The 18,088-nt window shown below is 41.6% G+C and overlaps 3 non-coding genes across 3 annotated transcripts; all 3 read right to left on the bottom strand.

Moving 5' to 3' along the window:
• Window positions 1–11,865: 11,865 nt before the first annotated feature.
• TRNAP-AGG lies at window positions 11,866–11,937 on the bottom strand. Its single transcript has one exon. It is a non-coding gene; the product is annotated as a tRNA-Pro (tRNA).
• A 1,645-nt stretch (window positions 11,938–13,582) lies between these two features.
• On the bottom strand, window positions 13,583–13,655 carry TRNAT-UGU. Its single transcript has one exon. It is a non-coding gene; the product is annotated as a tRNA-Thr (tRNA).
• A 666-nt stretch (window positions 13,656–14,321) lies between these two features.
• TRNAP-UGG lies at window positions 14,322–14,393 on the bottom strand. Its single transcript has one exon. It is a non-coding gene; the product is annotated as a tRNA-Pro (tRNA).
• Between the last annotated feature and the right edge of the window lie 3,695 nt (window positions 14,394–18,088).

Genomic DNA, 18,088 nt, shown 5'->3' with positions numbered 1-18,088 from the left:
TTACCTAAAGAAATGGTCTAAAGAAATGGACAAAGGATGTATTTTCCAGGAGTCACAACCGCAGCGTGAATGCAAGTAATCTTTCTGATAAAATATATCTTTGTTTGTTATGAGATCGTTTCTTTTGAGTTATCTATCTGACTTGATTTAAAGAAGGTGTTTTATATCAGAGTCAGACTATAGTCCATCCACCTGCCCAAGGCAGGAGTCCTTATACCATCTTTTCTTGAAAACTCCTCTTTCCTTTATGAAAATGTTTAATTGGAATGGAAAAGCAACTGTTTGGAATTTAAATTACATTAATGAAATGGGGAAGTGCTTGCATATTTGCTAGCAATTTCCTTTCAATTAAGATGCAGAGTCAAAGACCTGTTTTTTCAATCAATCTTTCCCTACAGAAATCTCAGGAAACATAATGCTTTTTTGGCCATGCAGATGCTGGTGGGGATGACCTTCTTTCTACCCTTTTCACCCAACCGTCTGCGAAATCTGAAGATATTGAACCAGGATATCCTTAAGCTCTTGACTCACCATAGTACTGTGTCATATTTGTAATCTTCATAAGAGCAAGTGATGCCATCAGAGAAACTTTCAGCCAGGAGGAGAGCTTAAGAAGAGATGGTTTGTAACATTGAACAAGATGGTACCCAAAGGGCATAGGAAAAGTTTCTAACTTATAAGAGACAAAACAGTGGATTCATGAAATACTTCTCCCAAAAGAACCAGTGACAACTTTTTTAACTTCAAAGGCAAGCAATTGATGTTGGTTTTAGCCATGTTCACTCTTTTTTAGAAAATGTAACCTGGAAGACAATCCCATCCCACCTCCATTAACAGGTAATATTTGGAAATGGTAGAAAGCCTTTATTTCCCTGGTATCTTCCTGTGTGTATTTCCACCTTTAGCTGATATTTTTTTCCAATATGTCGGATGGGAAAAGTGATATGAAGAGGTGCAGATGGAAAACCGCAGTTAGAACTTAAATGCCCTGGGGGGGGGGGCGGGAAGGAAAGATATTTGGAGATGTAAATGCTCAACATAAAACATTACATTCAAGCAAGGGACAATATTTTATATCCATATCATTTGTCGAACAGCAAAAATACAAATAAAGCCCATAAACTATATGGTTTTAAGGAAGGTTATCTAATTAACAGATAATGTGCTTTACCTGAATTGGGGCTCTGAGGAACATTCGCATTAGGGACATATCTGGATTTTTTTTTAATGTGTTTCTTGTCAACGCTGCAAATATTGTATATTCTTGCTTTGACAATATGCAGAACTGTCTAGTACACAGGTCGGCAACCTGCGGCTCCGGAGCCGCATGCGGCTCTTTGAGCCTTCCCCTGTGGCTCCCAGCCTCCTCTGCCTTTGCAGAGAGAGATAGAGACAGAGAGAGGCAATTGCGCTTCCCTGCTTCTCTCTCTCTCTCTCTCTCTCTCTCTCTGTGTGTGTGTTTTTGTGTGTGTGTATGTGTAAAAGAGAGTGTACTCACAGTGTTCTCCGAGGAGCTGAAAAGCTTTCTGGGCGGAGCTCCTCCCTTTGCTGCGTCTCTGAAGGAAGCAGGAAGCAGGAAGGGCAGGAGAGAGCTAGCTAGCCCAGCTAGGCTGACTCAGGAATTCTGGGAGTTGAAGTCCATGAGTCATGAAAGAGATGAGGGTGCTTACCCCTGATCTTGTTGGACAATAGCTTGAAGCTTGCCAGGTGAGCAGCAGATAGGAGGGAGGGGAGAAAGAGAGAGAGAGAAAGAGAGAGGGAGGGAGGGAGAGAGAGAGAGAGAGAGAGAGAGAGAGAGAGAGTGGGGGAAGAGGAGTGGCAGACCAAGGGCAGATAGAGAGGGAGGGAGGGAGAGAGAGAGAGAGACCCTTTTGACATCTAAAATGAAGATAACACTGCATATATCCTTTTTTTAACCTTTGTGTGTATGTAATTTTATTCTCTTAAAGCATTCTCTTGGTGATCATTGTTTTAATAGTATGGATATTCCCAAGAGTCATATTTTTACTTTTTTTTTAGTGTGTGTGTGTGTATGTGTGTACACACACACATATATACATACACACACGCGCGCGCGCACACACACACACACACACACACTTATAATAAAGGTAAAAAAGGATATATGCAGTGTTATCTTCATTTTAGATATCAAAAGGGTTTTGCGGCTCCTGGTGTTTTGTTTTTGGTGGGAAACGGGTCCAAGTGGCTCTTTGAGTGTTTTGGGTTGCCTACCCCTGGTCTAGTATTTTTGAGGTTAATACAGAGCAGAAGGGGGTGGGGGCAAAGCCAGGGGAAAGAAAGAGGAAGGAAACCTTTGACCTTCACACTAATTGGATAATGTGACATATGACAGCTAATTTAGGGAGGGAACATGCTGATAACTTAACTGCTCAGAGGAAGAGAACTTAGATCTTAGCATAAAACTTCGTTATGCCTGTGCTGACATTTTGAAGCAATAAAAGACTTCTAGAAAAATCAATGCCTGGAAGTTCTTAGAAGTGTTTCATTAGCCGGAACCATAACATTTCTAATACTATGCTTGAAATGATCGTCACCATCATGCCTGAGAACCATCTCTGGAACAGGGTATCAAATGAAAATATGGAGAGTGATTTTTCATTGTTTTGCTTCCAAAACTAACAAAGAGTTCACCAGAATTCTCTTTCAAAGAGAAGTGATCCAAGCAGTGGTGGGATTCAAATATGTGAAAAAAAATAGTTCTCTGTGTGGATACCACTTCTGGATGTCCATTCTGGCTGGGCAACAAAAAATTAGCTACGGGTTCTGCCGAAGTGGTGCGAACTGGCTGAATCCCTCCACTGGATCCAAGGCACCAAACTAGGTAACACCGTCATTGCACTTCTCTTGCAAGGGACCTTAAATGAATTCCACTCTTAGTCTGTAATTTCTCTATATTTCTTTCCTCCTTGAAAGTCATCCAGAAAATGAAACATCTCACCTGCTTCCACTTTGTCTTCTTGCAATTCTGATCTCTAATTCTTTTTCACTGGGCGAAGCCAAATAATAAATCTCAACATTTCAACATTTTGCATATAGTTAGTATTAGCTTCTAAATAAATTTCCTCCCTCTTCACATGTGTATGCTTACCCAAAATAGTCTAATCAGAAAATACTACTAATCAAACCTATAATTGTAGAGATAATGACCCCTTCATGTTGATCCTTCTCTGGGATTTGGCTTAATCTCCTTCTTGGCCAGCTAAGCAAGTGTAGCTATTGGTATCTGAAATAAATTGCAAAGAGCTAGTTTGGTCTAAAGCAGTGTTTCTCAACCTTGACAATTTTAAGGCATGTGGACTTCAACTCCCAGAATTCCACAGCCAGCAAATTGTCAAGGTTGAGAAACACTGGTCTAAAGGTTAAGGAACCAGGCTAGAAGATTAGCAGACTACAATTTCTAATTTTGCTTTAGGCATGGAAGCCGGTTGGGTGACTTTGGGTCAGCCACTTTCTCTCAGCCCATAACATCATAGGCAACAAGGCCATCAATCAACTAATGGATCATCATTCAGGTGATCCAAAACAATAAAATCCTTCACTTTCAGAAATGTGTGTGTGTGTGTGTGTGTGTGTGTGTGTGAGAGAGAGAGAGAGAGAGAGAGAGAGAGAGAGAGAGAAAAGAGAGAGAGAAGAGAGAGGAGAGAGAGGGGGAGAGAGAGATTAGATAGAGACAGATAGAGAGAGATTAGAGAGAGAGAGAGAAGATAGATGATGGATGGATGGATAGATAGATAGATAGATAGATAGATAGATAGATAGATAGATAGATAGATAGATAGATATGTCCTTGGTGCTCTCTGAGTTTGGTTGTTTTCTTGCATATGTTTCATTACCCAAAGTAGGTAACATCATTAGTGCTGATGAACAGCTACAAGTATTCTTGTAGAGAAAGAGAGAGAGAAAGATAATACGTTTAAATTGCAAACATTTCATTTGTCATGCACGCATTGTTTTTTTCATTTCCCAAGAGATTTGCCTTGCTTCCCCAGTTCTACATTCTGAGTTAAATTTCCATTGCCTGGATTCACATCTTCATCTTGAGCCACAATTATTTACTTGGAGATCAAAGCAGGGTGTGATTAGCACTCCAAAACATTGGGAAGATGAAAGCGGTGGACCTGGCTGGTCCAAAAATTTGCTCTACCATGCTCTACCATAGGTTAAAGGAAAAAGCAAGTTGATGTATCTACTACCTTTTCAAATCTCTTGGGTTTGTGGACTTGACCCATTGCTTTGATTGAACCAATATTTTTCTTCTGATTTTCATTTACTAATTATGCAAATTCTTCTTTCTCTCCTTCCCTCCCTCCTTCCCTCTCCCTTTTTTATTTTTTCACAGACCAGAAGTAAAAATAGACTGACTCCACCCATGAGAGATCTTCACCTACAAGTCCTACAAGAGTCACTAGCCTACAGCGATGGCAAGAATAAACCCTGTATGGCATCACGGTGAAGACTGAGGAAGGATAACCACAGTTTGGGGAAGCCACACAGTACAATGTCCTAATATGATGTGATCACCTCCTGCAACTTTCTAACAAGCAAAGTTAACGGGGAAGCCAGATTCATCTAACAGCCAGATTACTAAATTAACAACTGCAGTGATTCACTTAACAACTGTGGCAAGAAAGGTGATAAAATGGGGCCAAACCCACTTAATAACTGTCTAATTTATCAACATAATTTTTTGCTCAGTTGTGGTCTACCTGTACATTCCTCAACAGATCTAATTACCTCCCTTAAAATAAATATTTGTTAACATTCTATGCTTAGCTATGCTAAGCCCATACTCTGTATCCCAGTCAGCAATATTATGGGCAATTGTCTTTTTGAATTAGACTTGCTGCTATGTAATGACTCACTATCCTTTTAGCACTCAACATATGCTCAGGAGCACATGCTGTCACAAGACTTCCTGTTGGTAAAGACTTAGTTATGTCTTCTGTTGTTCATCCTCAACAGTATATTTTCCATTATGATCTTTAATACGAAGATTTGGACCTGCGGCTAAGGTGCTGCTTCACTTAACAATCGATCAGCCAGGAGAAACTATCTACCTCCATATAAATGTAGTTGATTGATTGATTGATTGATTGATTGATTGATTGACATTGCATGCCATCAAGCAATATCGGCTCTTAGTAACCACAAAAGATGGATTTTTTTTTCCATGATGATTTGTCCCTAACTCAGTTATATAGGACTTTTTAAAAAAAAAATTGAAAAAATTAGACAATAAGAGCAATACAAGTTTAAGAAAAAGAGCAAAAAAAATCCAATAGTAAATAGATAAAGAAAGGAAAAGGGAAAGGGGGGGGAGTTAAAGAAGCAGCATCCAATCTTGACAGCAATTAAAAATAAATTTATCGTCTCTTTTCCTTAAGGTTACATCTTTTCCCTCTTCTCCTCTTTTAGCCTTCCTTATAATCAGATACACTTCAGTTTTTTTCCATTTTCAGCAAAAAGTCCATAAAGAGTTTCCAGTAACTAATAATTGTAATTGGACTTATTGTCTTCTCCCTAATCAAGCAAGTCAATTTTGCCATCTCTGAAAAATTCTGTCATTTTCACCAACTAGTCCTCCGTTGCGCGTACTGGCAGTCCTTGGGCTTACAACCATTTGTTTAACAACCGTTCAAAGTTATGACAATGCTGAAAAAAGTGATTATGCCTAGCACTTCCACTTATGACTTTTGCAGCATCCCTGCCGTCATGTGCCCAAAATTCAGACACCTGACAACTGGCCTGTATTTACAATGGTTGCAGTGCCCCAGGATCACTTGATCACCATTTACAACCTTCGCAGGGCATGTCCAACAAGAACAGTGGAAGGAGGAAGCTGGGTTCACTAAATGATTGCATGATTTGCTTAATTACATAAGTCTCCCCAAGATGGCGTCCTGACTCAATAGGGATTTTTTTTTTCTCCTGCTGACAAACAGCTGGTTTAGCTGCCAAAGCAGACTCTTTGGCAGTATACTTCTCGGATTTCCTGCCTGAGCAGTGGGTTAGACTAGAACAGGGCTTTTCAACCTTTTCACAGATTGTACCACTTTTAGGACATGACAATATTTGAGTACCACCAGTGCTTAGCAAGGTGTCAAAAACAGTTTTTTGAATGGGAGCTACTTGTTGTTGTTGTTGTTAATTGCGAAGTCGTGTCCAACCCATTGCGACCTCATGGACAACGTTCCTCCAGGTCTTCCTGTCCTCTACCGTCTTCTGGAGTCCATTTAAATTCACACCTACTGCTTCAGTGACTCCATCCAGCCATCTCATTCTCTGTCGTCCCCTTCTTCTATTGACCTCAATCTTTCCCAGCATTAGGCCCTTCTCCAGTGAGTCCTTCCTTCTCATTAGGTGGCCAAAGTATTTGAGTTTCAATTTCAGGATGTGGCCTTCTAAAGAGCAGTCGGGGTTGATCTCTTCTAGGACTGACCAGTTTGAATGCCTTGCAGTCCAAGGGACTCTCAGGAGTCTTCTCCAGCACCATAGTTCAAAGGCCTCAATTCTTTGGCGCTCAGCCTTTCTTATGGTCCAACTTTCACAGCCGTACATTGCAACTGGGAAAACCATGGCCTGGACTATACGCACTTTTGTTGGCAAGCTGATGTCTCTGCTTTTTAGAATGCTGTCTAGATTTGCCATAGCTTTCCTCCCCAGGAGCAAGCGTCTTTTAATTTCTTGGAGCTACTAGGAATGACTATAGATGACCCTTGGATGACTGTGGATCTATTTGAGAAGACAATCTAGAAGACAGTAATTCTCAGTGGGAACGATTGGAGGGTTGAGTCTCCATCTTTTCTTTCCTGCTGTCTGCTGTTTTAAGAATGCCTGGGTTTTAACAACAACTGCAGCAAAAAAAAGGGGGGGGCATGAAGTTGGATGTGACTCACTTAATGACTGCATTGCTTAGAGATGGAAGTTCTGGTGCCTGTTGTGATTGTAAGCCAAGTACTACCTGTATTTCAGAATCTTTCCATCTTAGTGATACAATAATCCCACTGTAGATCCATCACGCTTTCCAATGGTACCACTGTAAATGACCCTACCTCCCTTTCTGTTGGTCTTCCTGTTCTCTTTCCTTCCCCGTTTCTCAGCTTTAGGGCCTCTTCCGGAGAGCTGGGTCTTTGCATAATGTGTCCAAAGTAGGACGATTTGAGCTTGGCCCTTTGTTGTGCCTTTGAGTTGTTTTAGGTTCTACTTGTTTCTTTCCTTGGCTGATATAAATGCATAATAAAAACAGTCTTTAATAAAGGGCATCTATGAATTACTTGCATGTTAGGCAGAAGTATGAGGTTGGGTTTGCTTATTCAGCAGCAAAGCTTGATTGCTGATAGTGTGTTTAAGATTTCACTAAATCAGTGGTTCTCAACATGTGGGTCGGGACCCCATTTGGGGTCGAACGACCATTTCACGGGGGTCGCCAAACAACACAGTCCACCATTTTTCCCCCCTTTTCCTTAGCTGTGCTACTCCCTTTTATTCTATTGGCTTTTGAAAGCCAATAGAATAGACTCTCTTGAATAGAGTCTAATTCTATTGGCTTTCAAAAGCAAATAGGAATTGTCCAGGCTGTCTCTGCCCTGCTGAGCCCACCAAAAGTCCCATTCTGCAAACGGTGCTGCACCAGTTGAGTAGTCCTCGACTTACAACTGGCTGAGTAGTCCTCGACTTATGACCGGTTAGGGGGTCATGGCATTAAAAAGGTTGAGAACCACTGCACTAAAGCAACATAGCACAGAGAGGAATCTCATCTAACACTAACATAGATGTAAATGTCAGCTCATCCTCAAAATGAGAATGTTAGTCCTCTATTATTAAGGCTATTTCTTACAGCAACCATTTGGATTACAGCAACTGCAGAAGCATATTGGAAGGGAGAGGGGGACAAATCCATTACTCCTTTCTGCCATCACCACAACGGAACAGAATGGAATTCACCAGCTGTCATTTAACCAAAAAAAAGCTTTTAGTCCTCTTGCTGACACAGACGCTTGGCAATGTGTGAAAGCCTCCAGCAATTTCTGGAAGCTCTTTGCCACTGCATGGAAGCACTTCTGGTATTTCCTGTTGTTTTCTTCCCTGCTGGTAACAAACATCCCTTGATCTCCCTCTGGACGCTTGGCTTCCTTAATTGATATCCAGAGACGGTGCCAGGTGAGACAGGAGCGTTTTAACACAAGGTGGGTTATGAGATTTGTCTGGATTGTTTAGAAGTTGTAAAGTTGGAGGTGCTACCATCCTTTTGTGACAGGGATGAATAAGAGGTGGTACTAGATCTTTAGAAAAAAGAGGATCAACATCCTTTCTCTGGTTCATCCTGGATTTTCCCTGTTTAATGGGAAATAGATATAGATGATAGATGGATAGATGATAGGTAGGTAGGTAGGTAGGTAGGCAGGCAGATAGATAGATAGATAGATAGATAGATAGATAGATAGATAGATAGGTAGGTAGGTAGGTAGGAGAGAGAAAGATAGATAAATATAGAGGTGATAGATAGATAGATAGATAGATAGATAGATAGATAGATAGATAGGAGAGAGAACGATAGATAAATAAATATAGGATAGATAGATAGATAGATAGATAGATAGATAGATAGATAGATGATATAGATGAGAGAGAAAACGATAAATATAGAGGAGATAGATAGATAGATAGATAGATAGATAGATAGATAGATAGATAGATAGATAGATGATAGAAGATAGATAGATAGATAGATAGATAGATAGATAGATAGATAGATAGATAGATAGATAGATGATAAATAGATAGATAGATAATAGATAGATAGATGATAGATAGATAGATAGATAGATAGATAGATAGATAGATAGACAGACAGACAGATAGACAGATGAACTATCAGAATCTTGGAACATTTAAATGTAAGGCAGATGGGGAAAAAAGAACTTATTTTCAGGAATAAATAAAGAAAAGAAATCAGGTCTATTCTTACCAGATGCTTAATCAGAGATATGAGGGTCAGGAGGCACCTTCGCATAAGATACTAAATTTGGCTAGTGCTAACTTTGGCATAATGTCATTTCAGCCATTCGTTTATAGTATGGTGTGTGAACTTGAAGAGTTAATTCAAGATTGTATGAATACTGCCCATCTCTTTCAGTCCTTCTATTGTTACCCATGATTACAGTTGTTCCTTCTCTTCTTCATTCATTTTTTCTTTCTTTCTTTCTTTCTTTCTTTCTTTCTTTCTTTCTTTCTTTCTTTCTTTCTTTCTTTCTCCGCCCATTTCACAAAACATAATTCTGGAACAGTATACAATAGTTAGTTGAAAAAGAGTACATATATAGGAACAGACATTTAAAAATAGAAAAATCAGTATTAAAAGTGAGGAAAATTAAAACTAAAAATATATATACAAATCCAAAGCAGAGTGGGAGGGACTACATCCACCTCAGTAGTGGAGACATCTAAACAAGTCTCTGGTTCCCTGATGGCATAATCAGCTCTTGAGGGATTTTAAGCACTTCAGAAGGGATAGAGGTAATCTAATATCTAAGGAAAGAACATTCCATAAGGTGGGTGCCATAGCAGAGAAGGCCAAACACTCCAAATTCATCAAAAGTTTCTATGTCAGGCAATATATGTACTAGTCTTCCATTTTTTTCCAAAATGAGTGCCAGGTATTTTGTAGGTTTGTCACATAAATTAGTCAAACAAGGGACAACCTAAACTTGATTCATTCCCAGGGGAGTAAGAGATGGACACAACATCAAGGAGAAAAGGTAGAAAAGAACACTCCTGAAAAATATTTGTCCTGTGTTAAGTCCAAGTGGGGACATAGCCTATGCTTTGACCTTTCCTGAGGAAGCCATTTTGTTTTTGTACTTTGGAAATCCAACATCCTCGTTCTATGCCCACCCGATTTCATTCCATCTTCTTTTTTCTTTCTCTTGAGAAAGCTACTGAGGAAGACCAAGACAAGAATGACCCACAAGAGCCCAAGTCCTGGGCTAACCCCAATTCTTCTCCTGTTGATGGCTTGGTTGGCCATGATCAATGCCGCAACGTTTGAGAAGTTCCTGCGTCAGCACGTGGATTACCCAATGACTGAAGTTCCGGATGTCCAAAGGTACTGCACCCTCATGATGAAGCGTCGGCACATGACAACCAGTAAATACTGCAAACATCTCAATACGTTTGTCCACATGGAAGTCCCTCAGATCCAAGCTGTCTGTGGCCCGGCAGGAGAACCAACCACGGGAGACCTCCGGGAAAGTAACTCCAGCTTTCCCTTGACAGTGTGCAGACTTCAACGAGGCTCGTGGGCTCCAGACTGCAACTATATAGGAACCAGCGCCGTCAATAGGATTATTATCGCTTGTGAAGATGGCAACCCAGTCCACTTGGAAACTGAAGTTCCAAATAATATGGAGCTGGAGGAGTTATGGAATGTGGGTCCAAACTAACTAGTTCAGCGTCTGCCTTTTCTCTCTTCCTGCTTCTACAGCTAGACCTCGACTTACAACCATTCATTTAACGACTGTTTGAAGTTACAACGGCACTGAAAAAAAATGAATAGAAAAAAGTAACTTGACTTTTGAAGTTGACTTGAAAAACATATTGACACTGGAAAAAAAAGTGACATTTTTCACACTTAGGACCGTTGCCGCATCCCCATGGTCACGTGATGCTTGTCAACTGGTTCATATTTCTGACGGTGGATCAACTATTGCGAGCTTCTGACAAGGAAAGTCAATGGAGAAGCCAGATTCGCTTAACAACCATGTTATGAACTTAACAGTTGCAGGAATTCACTTAGCAGCTGTGGCAAGAAAGGGTCATAAAATGGGGCAAAACTCACTTAGCAACTGTCTCGCTCAGCAACAGAAATTTTGGGCTCAATTGCAGTCGTACGTCGAGGACTGTTTATCGTAGTTAATCATTAATTTATTGGCTGGTTGTTTGGTAGATTCTGTGCCATCAAGTTATTTTCAACTCTTAATGTCCCCATAGAGCAGTGGTTCTCAACCTGTGGGTCGGGACCCCATTTGGGGTCGAAGGACCATTTCACAGGGGTCGCCAAACAACGCAGTCCGCCATTTTTTCCCCCCTTTTCCTTAGCTGTGCTACTCCCTTTTATTCTATTGGCTTTTGAAAGCCAATAGAATAGACTCTCTTGAATAGAGTCTAATTCTATTGGCTTTCAAAAGCCAATAGGAATTGTCCAGGCTGTCTCTGCCCCGCTGAGCCCGCCAAAAGTCCCATTCTCCAAACGGTGCTGCACCAGTTGAGTAGTCCTCGACTTACGACCGGTTGAGTAGCCCTCGACTTACGACCGGTTGGGGGTCGCGGCATTAAAAAGGTTGAGAACCACTGCCATAGATAGATTTTCTCCATGTGAATCTCTCCCTCTCTTTGGTGTTTCAACTCTCCCATCGGTGCCCACTGCAGCAGCAGCATTCTTATAGTTATGAAGAAGCAAATCTCAATTTCTCTGCTTTTCTCTGCTTTTCTCTTGGAAATAAAAATCAACTAAGTTGAAAACTGGTGATTTTGTCTGCATGCTTTGGAGAACTTTCTTGTTCATTAATAGTACAATTTTTTTTTTAAAAAAAAAAACATGAATGGTAATATGCTGGTCTCTGACTATAATAAAGATTTGATTTGATTTGCAAATGCAAAAAAAAGTCCAGAAATATTAGTAGGTTCAACATTTGTGTTATTCTTCCAAACTGCAGTTTTCACAATTGAGTCGATTATTTTTTTTTCCCCAGGTGATCCATTCCTGTCATTGTTGTTGAAAGAATCCTTTTGAAGTAGTGTGGACCAAACAGAATTGTTCTTTAAAAGAAAAATACAAAAGTAGGGCTCGTCCGGGATTTGAACCCGGGACCTCTCGCACCCTAAGCGAGAATCATACCCCTAGACCAACGAGCCTTTCCCATTGTTGGCGTTCTCCAGCAACATTTTTCAGCTTTAGAGCCACCTAGTGGCAAAAGCACTGTGCAACCCGTTATGGTACCATGATTTTTAAAAGTAAACACTTAAATCTTTTCACTCGTCCGCCTTCAAAGAAAGCAGAAGGGAAGAAACAGAAAAACCGATCTCGATCACATCTTCCAGGTCCAGGATGTAAAAACTAGTCGGTTTAGGTTTTTTTTAACGATCTCTGCCTTCTAGTTTGCATTCATCTCTTTCCAGTAGAAAATATCTCTGGACACGAAAGGAAGGGAAAGGGAAAAAAAAACTTTGACATTTTGAGAAGGGAGGAAAAGAGGAAGGGAAAGGGGAAGAGGGAGAGAAAAAGGAAGGAAGGAAAGAAGGAAAGACGAGAGGAAGGAAAGGAATTCATATCCAAAGTGTATTTCCCATTATTTTTCCATCATTAAATTAAGAGGGAGGGGGGAGGGAGGGAGGGGGAGATAGGGAGGGGGAGAGGGAGGGGTGGAGGGGGAGAGGGAGGGAGGGGGAGAGAGAGAGGGAGGGAGAGAGAGGGGGGAGAGAGAGAGGGAGGGGATAGAGGGAGGGAGAGAGAGGGAGGGGATAGTGGGAGGGAGAGGGAGGAGAGAGGAGAGAGAGGGAGAGAGGGAGGGAGGGAGGGAGAGGAGGGAGGGAGGGGGAGAGAGAGGGAGAGGGAGGGAGGGGGAGAGAGAGGGAGGGAGGGAGAGGGAGGGAGGGGGAGGGAGGGAGAGGGGGAGAGAGAGGGGAGAGAGAGGGAGGGAGGGGGAGAGAGGGAGGGAGAGGAAGGGAGAGAGGGAGAAAGAGGGAGGGAGGGGGAGGGAGAAGGGGAGAGAGAGGGAGGGAGGGAGAGAGAGGGAGGGGATAGTGGGAGGGAGAGGGAGGGAGAGAGAGAGGGAGAAAGAGGGAGGGAGGGGGAGGGAGAAGGGGAGAGAGGGAGGGGATAGTGGGAGGGAGAGGGAGGGAGAGAGAGAGGGAGAAAGAGGGAGGGAGGGGGAGAGAGGGAGAGAGAGGGAGGGATGGAGGGAGAGAGAGAGGGAGGGAAAGAAAGAAAGAAAGAAAGAAAGAAAGAAAGAAAGAAAGAAAGAAAGAAAGAAAGAAAGAAAGAAAGAAAGAAAGAAAGAAAGAAATTTTCATTCCTGGCAGCGCATTTTCTGGAAATGATCAAAAAAGAGCTTTTCCTCTGGTGCCGGATGGCTTCCCAGTTGATTCTCGGTTATTTTTCCCCCCCCCCTGGCTCCTACATGATGACTCCCCGTTACTGAATCCGGAGACTTGTTAGTGCGGAGTGACTCCGGCCCCTGGCACCGTCGGCCAGGCAGAGACGCCCTTGAGGAATTTGCTGGCATCGCGCAGCCAGAATAAATGGGGACCTGGATGCAGAACCATCATTCTCTGAGAATTTCTAGATTCTCAGTTCCTTTGGCATCAGCTTCTCTTTTTAAAAAAACAAAGCACTTCAGCTCTTTCTTTCTTTAGTTTTGTACCATTTCCTTTTCGCTCCACTAAAGCGCTTGGAAAAGTTCCCACCGCAAAAAGGCCACTTTTCCCAGATTTATCAATGAGATCTAACAATATTTAGGAATAGCGTTAAGAGTATTTATTGCTGGCCCCAACATAACAAAGGCCCCAGCGAGATTTGAACTCGCGACCCCTGGTTTACAAGACCAGTGCTCTGCCCTCTGAGCTATGGAGCCTTGCTTGATGATAGAGTTTCAGTCAACAGCCTAGAAAATACCTATCCAAGTCACGCATTCTCAGGACTGCACTGAAGTATTTATTGTCTTCTCTCCGTCTCATTACGCTTTGGGTTTTATATTATATTTATATTTGATGTGTCATATAGTACGCCTTGTTGTACTTGTGGTGCTCCTGACGTGAATCATCAATGTCATCATGCCTTTTTTAACATGTAACTCAAGAAAGGGAACGCGTCCAATAATCAATGTGTTAATTAATTATTATTTAATATAAATGTCTTTGAGGAAGTTAGGGGTTTTCGCTTAAATTTATTTCAAGGTTCTCTTTTCAAAGAAAAAAAATTAAAAGAGAAGAAAAGGATGAAGATGAAATACCAAAGCAAGCTAAAATAAAGAAAATCAAAACAACTTACACCTCCCTTTCGGATGCTTTCTACCTCCTTCCCTGTTTGGAAATACTTTTTATTCCTAAATTTAGTCGAAAGCAAGTCCCCTTCGTTCAAAGTATCTTCCTGTTCTGTAGAGTTGCAACCTTAATCTTATAAAGCGAGCCAAAAAATCAAAATCTTTCTATTTGTCTCTGAATAAATGTAAGGTCCCTTTCACATTTAATACATATTTCAAAGATTAAAAAGAAGTTACAAATTTTTTTTTAAAAAAGGAGGGCTCGTCCGGGATTTGAACCCGGGACCTCTCGCACCCAAAGCGAGAATCATACCCCTAGACCAACGAGCCAGATGTGTAAATTGTTTTCCAAGCCTTCTTTGAATGCGGAAAAACGGATAGCATTCCAGCAAGTCTACTTACTTTTGAAAGCCTGAGCTAGTTTTGTTTCCCTTGAGGGGGAAAAAACAACAACGCTGCATTTAATTTTGTCCCTCTCGGTAATAATAGCATTTGCAATGCTTTTCTTGGCTGCAGTTGAAAAGCCAAGAAAGCGAAAACTTGGGTCGAGTTGACATTCCAAACCAAGAGCCTGCAAACATTTGTTGTTGTTGTTAATTGCGAAGTAGTGTCCGACCCATCGCGTCCTCTATCATCTTCTGGAGTCCATTTAAGCTCACGCCTACTGCTTCAGTGACTCCATCCAGCCACCTCATTCTCTGTCGTCCCCTTCTTCTATTGCCCTCAATCTTTTCCAGCATTAGGCCCTTCTCCAGTGAGTCCTTCCTTCTCACTAGGTGGCCAAAGTATTTGAGTTTCAACTTCAGGATCTGGCCTTCTAAAGAGCAGTCAAGGGTTGATCTCTTTTAGGACTGACCGGTTGGATCCCCTTGCAGTCCAAGGGACTCGCAGGAGTCTTCTACAGCACCATATTTGTCACCAAAGGATAAGACTCTACAGTATTTTTTTGAAAAGGCAGAAACTAATCCAATCGGAATAAAGCTGGGAGGGACCTTGGAGGTCTTCTAGTCCAGCCCCCCCCCCCCGCTCAAGCAGGAGTCATTTCAGACAAGTCTCTTCTTAAAAACCTCGAGTGATGAAGCACCCGCAACGTCTAGCAGATGGCCTCCAGTTCTGCAAAAATGCATTAGGCCGACCGACAGATTTCTTGGCGGGGAAAAAAAAATCGTATTTTTAGGCAAATCAACGCGACGCCATCCGAGGAAATAGTTGGAACGATCCGGGCTGTCTTGGCAAGAGAAGGAAGAAAGTGGATCGGGGAGCGCAGATCCGAGCATTTGGACTCGAAGATGGGCAATTGCTTTGATTCTCGGCTGGATCAAAGGCTGTTTCCCGACGTGAGCGGAGGCGGAGATGCGTGCCAGCTGAGGATGCTTCCAGCCCCCACTGCTGCCCGTGCAAGAATGCAAAAGAAGAGCTGTGATCCGCCTGCGCCAGGAATGGGGGAGGAGAAGGGGAGGATGGGTCGGGGAACCCCTCCTTCCGAGCAAGACACCTTCCGTGAGTCTGGCGATTGCTGTGGGATGGGGGCGGGAGTGGGAGAGGGGCGTCCTTCGGGCACATGAAAAGCGAAGATTCAGCTCTCTGGAGCAGGTCTAAATAAAGGCCGTCCAATTTTGCCAACTTTAAGACATGTGGACTTTAACTCCCAGAATCCATAAATTCAGGTGTGCTGTGGAAGGAAGTGGGGGCCTCTGGCAGGGTCGCCATTGTATGAACGTTGCCCAGCAGCATTCCAAAAGACCACTTGATATATCAAGAAAACACACCGCCATAACCTCAGCAGTGCTGGGGGGGGGGGAGAGTGGGAGGGCTGGGGATAGTCACCCAGGCCTTAGTCACCTCCTGGTTGGACTATTGCCCTTGAAGACTATCTAGAAGCCGCAGCCGGTCTAGAATACAAATCATTACAGATGTTCCTCAGATGCCTCTATAGGTAGTTCTCAACTATTATATTCTGATATGTTATGTTATGTTCTATTCTTATTCCTATCCTATCCTATCCTATCCTATCCTATCCTACTCTACTCTTATTCTTATTCCTATTCCTAATTCTACTTCACTCCACTCCACTCTATTCTATTCTCATTCCTATTCTGTTCTGTTCTATTCTATTCTGTTTTATTCTTATTCCTATTCTATTCTATCCTATTCTACTCTACTCCACTCTATTCCTATTTCTATTCTGTTCTGTTCTATTCTGTTCTATTCTATTCTGTTCTATTCTTATTCCTATCCTATCCTACTCTACTCTACTCTTATTCTTATTCCTATTCCTAATTCTACTTCACTCCACTCCACTCCACTCTATTCTATTCTCATTCCTATTCTGTTCTGTTCCTATTCTATTCTGTTTTATTCTTATTCCTATTCTATTCTATCCTATTCTACTCCACTCTATTCCTATTTCTATTCTGTTCTGTTCTATTCTGTTCTATTCTTATTCCTATCCTATCCTACTCTACTCTACTCTTATTCTTATTCCTATTCCTAATTCTACTTCACTCCACTCCACTCCACTCTATTCTATTCTCATTCCTATTCTGTTCTGTTCTATTCTATTCTGTTCTATTCTTATTCCTATTCTATTCTATCCTACCATACTCTTATTCTTATTCCTATTCCTAATTCTGCTCTACTCTACTCCACTCTATTCTATTCTCATTCCTATTCTGTTCTGTTCTATTCTTATTCCTATTCTGTTCTATCCTATCCTACTCTATTCTATTCTATTCTATTCTATTCTATTCTATTCTATTCTATTCTCATCAGAGATTACAATCCAGAAAAGTTTCCTTAGGTCGACGGAAGTCTTCGAAAAATTTGAAAGCAGAATTGACCTATGGAAAGCTACAAAGAACTAACCCTGCATGGAAAGAATGGAGAGGCTGGCAAAAGCTGGGAAGTATGGAATCATTGAATGGACTGTGCATGGGTACAGTAAGATGCAGAGAGACTCTGAACAAATAGGGCTATCCAGTGGCTTCTGCCCTTTGCAATTGTGGTGACATGCAAACAAAAATACATATGTATATCTGCCCTTTGTGTCCTGATCAGTGTATACTGAGGACCTCATGGCAGCGTGAGAGAAGGCAATTAATGTTACTAGTTTCTGGGCAAGATCTGTTTCACTTGTACATATTTTAATCTTGTATTTTAAATTTTAAATAGAATGGGGTGGGGTGGGATGGAGTAGAATGGAACGAAAGAGAATAGAATAGAAATAGAAATAGAAATAGAATAGAATAGAATAGAATAGAATAGAATAGAATAGAATAGAATAGAATAGAATAGAATAGAATACTTTATTGGCCAATTGTGATTAGACACACAAGGAATTTGTCTCCAGTGCATAAGTTCTCAGTGTGCATGCAAAACAACAAAGAAATAATAATATATTGTATGTGTTTATACATATATATATATATATATATATATATATATATATATATACATACATATATTATTTGAATTGTGATGTTCTGACATGAATCAACAAATACACAAAGCCCCTAGTGCTCCATGTGCTAGAACTAGACCTAAATCCAATCCAAGTGAACCACGCCGATTTTGCCTGACCTATGGCCCTGATTCTAGAAAAAGTCCCTTTTCTATAGCCAGCATTAGCTGCATCGCAATTTGTTTGCCGCTACTGAGATTTTTGCCTACCCCAGAGGACTTTTGCCTACCCCAGAGGATTACCGTATGCTTAGCAAGAACTCAGCTGTGTAGTTCATAATCACACCAACTCCTTTGCCATCTTGCCCAATTCCTCACGGAGACAAGATGAGACAAGATGGTTTTAATGACACCCCCCCTGAGTGCGCTGGGGAGGATAATTGGCGTTCCAATTAACAGCATCCTCTTCAGCCACCTTCCCAACCTTAGGGAACATCCCCTCTCATTATTCCTCCTCTGAACAGGTGCTTCGTTAGCTACCTGGAGACCTCATTAATTCTTGCAAAGTTTAGCAGGAAACTTTGCCACGCTGGGGATATTTTGAAGAGGAGCTAGGAGAGATGTGG

Source organism: Crotalus tigris, unplaced genomic scaffold (assembly GCF_016545835.1).
Source record: "Crotalus tigris isolate CLP2741 ecotype Arizona unplaced genomic scaffold, ASM1654583v1 scf7180000018306.2785112, whole genome shotgun sequence".
NCBI lineage: Eukaryota > Metazoa > Chordata > Lepidosauria > Squamata > Viperidae > Crotalus > Crotalus tigris.
The sequence above is the reverse complement of the archived record's forward strand: the minus strand, read 5'-3'. Positions and strand labels throughout refer to the sequence as shown.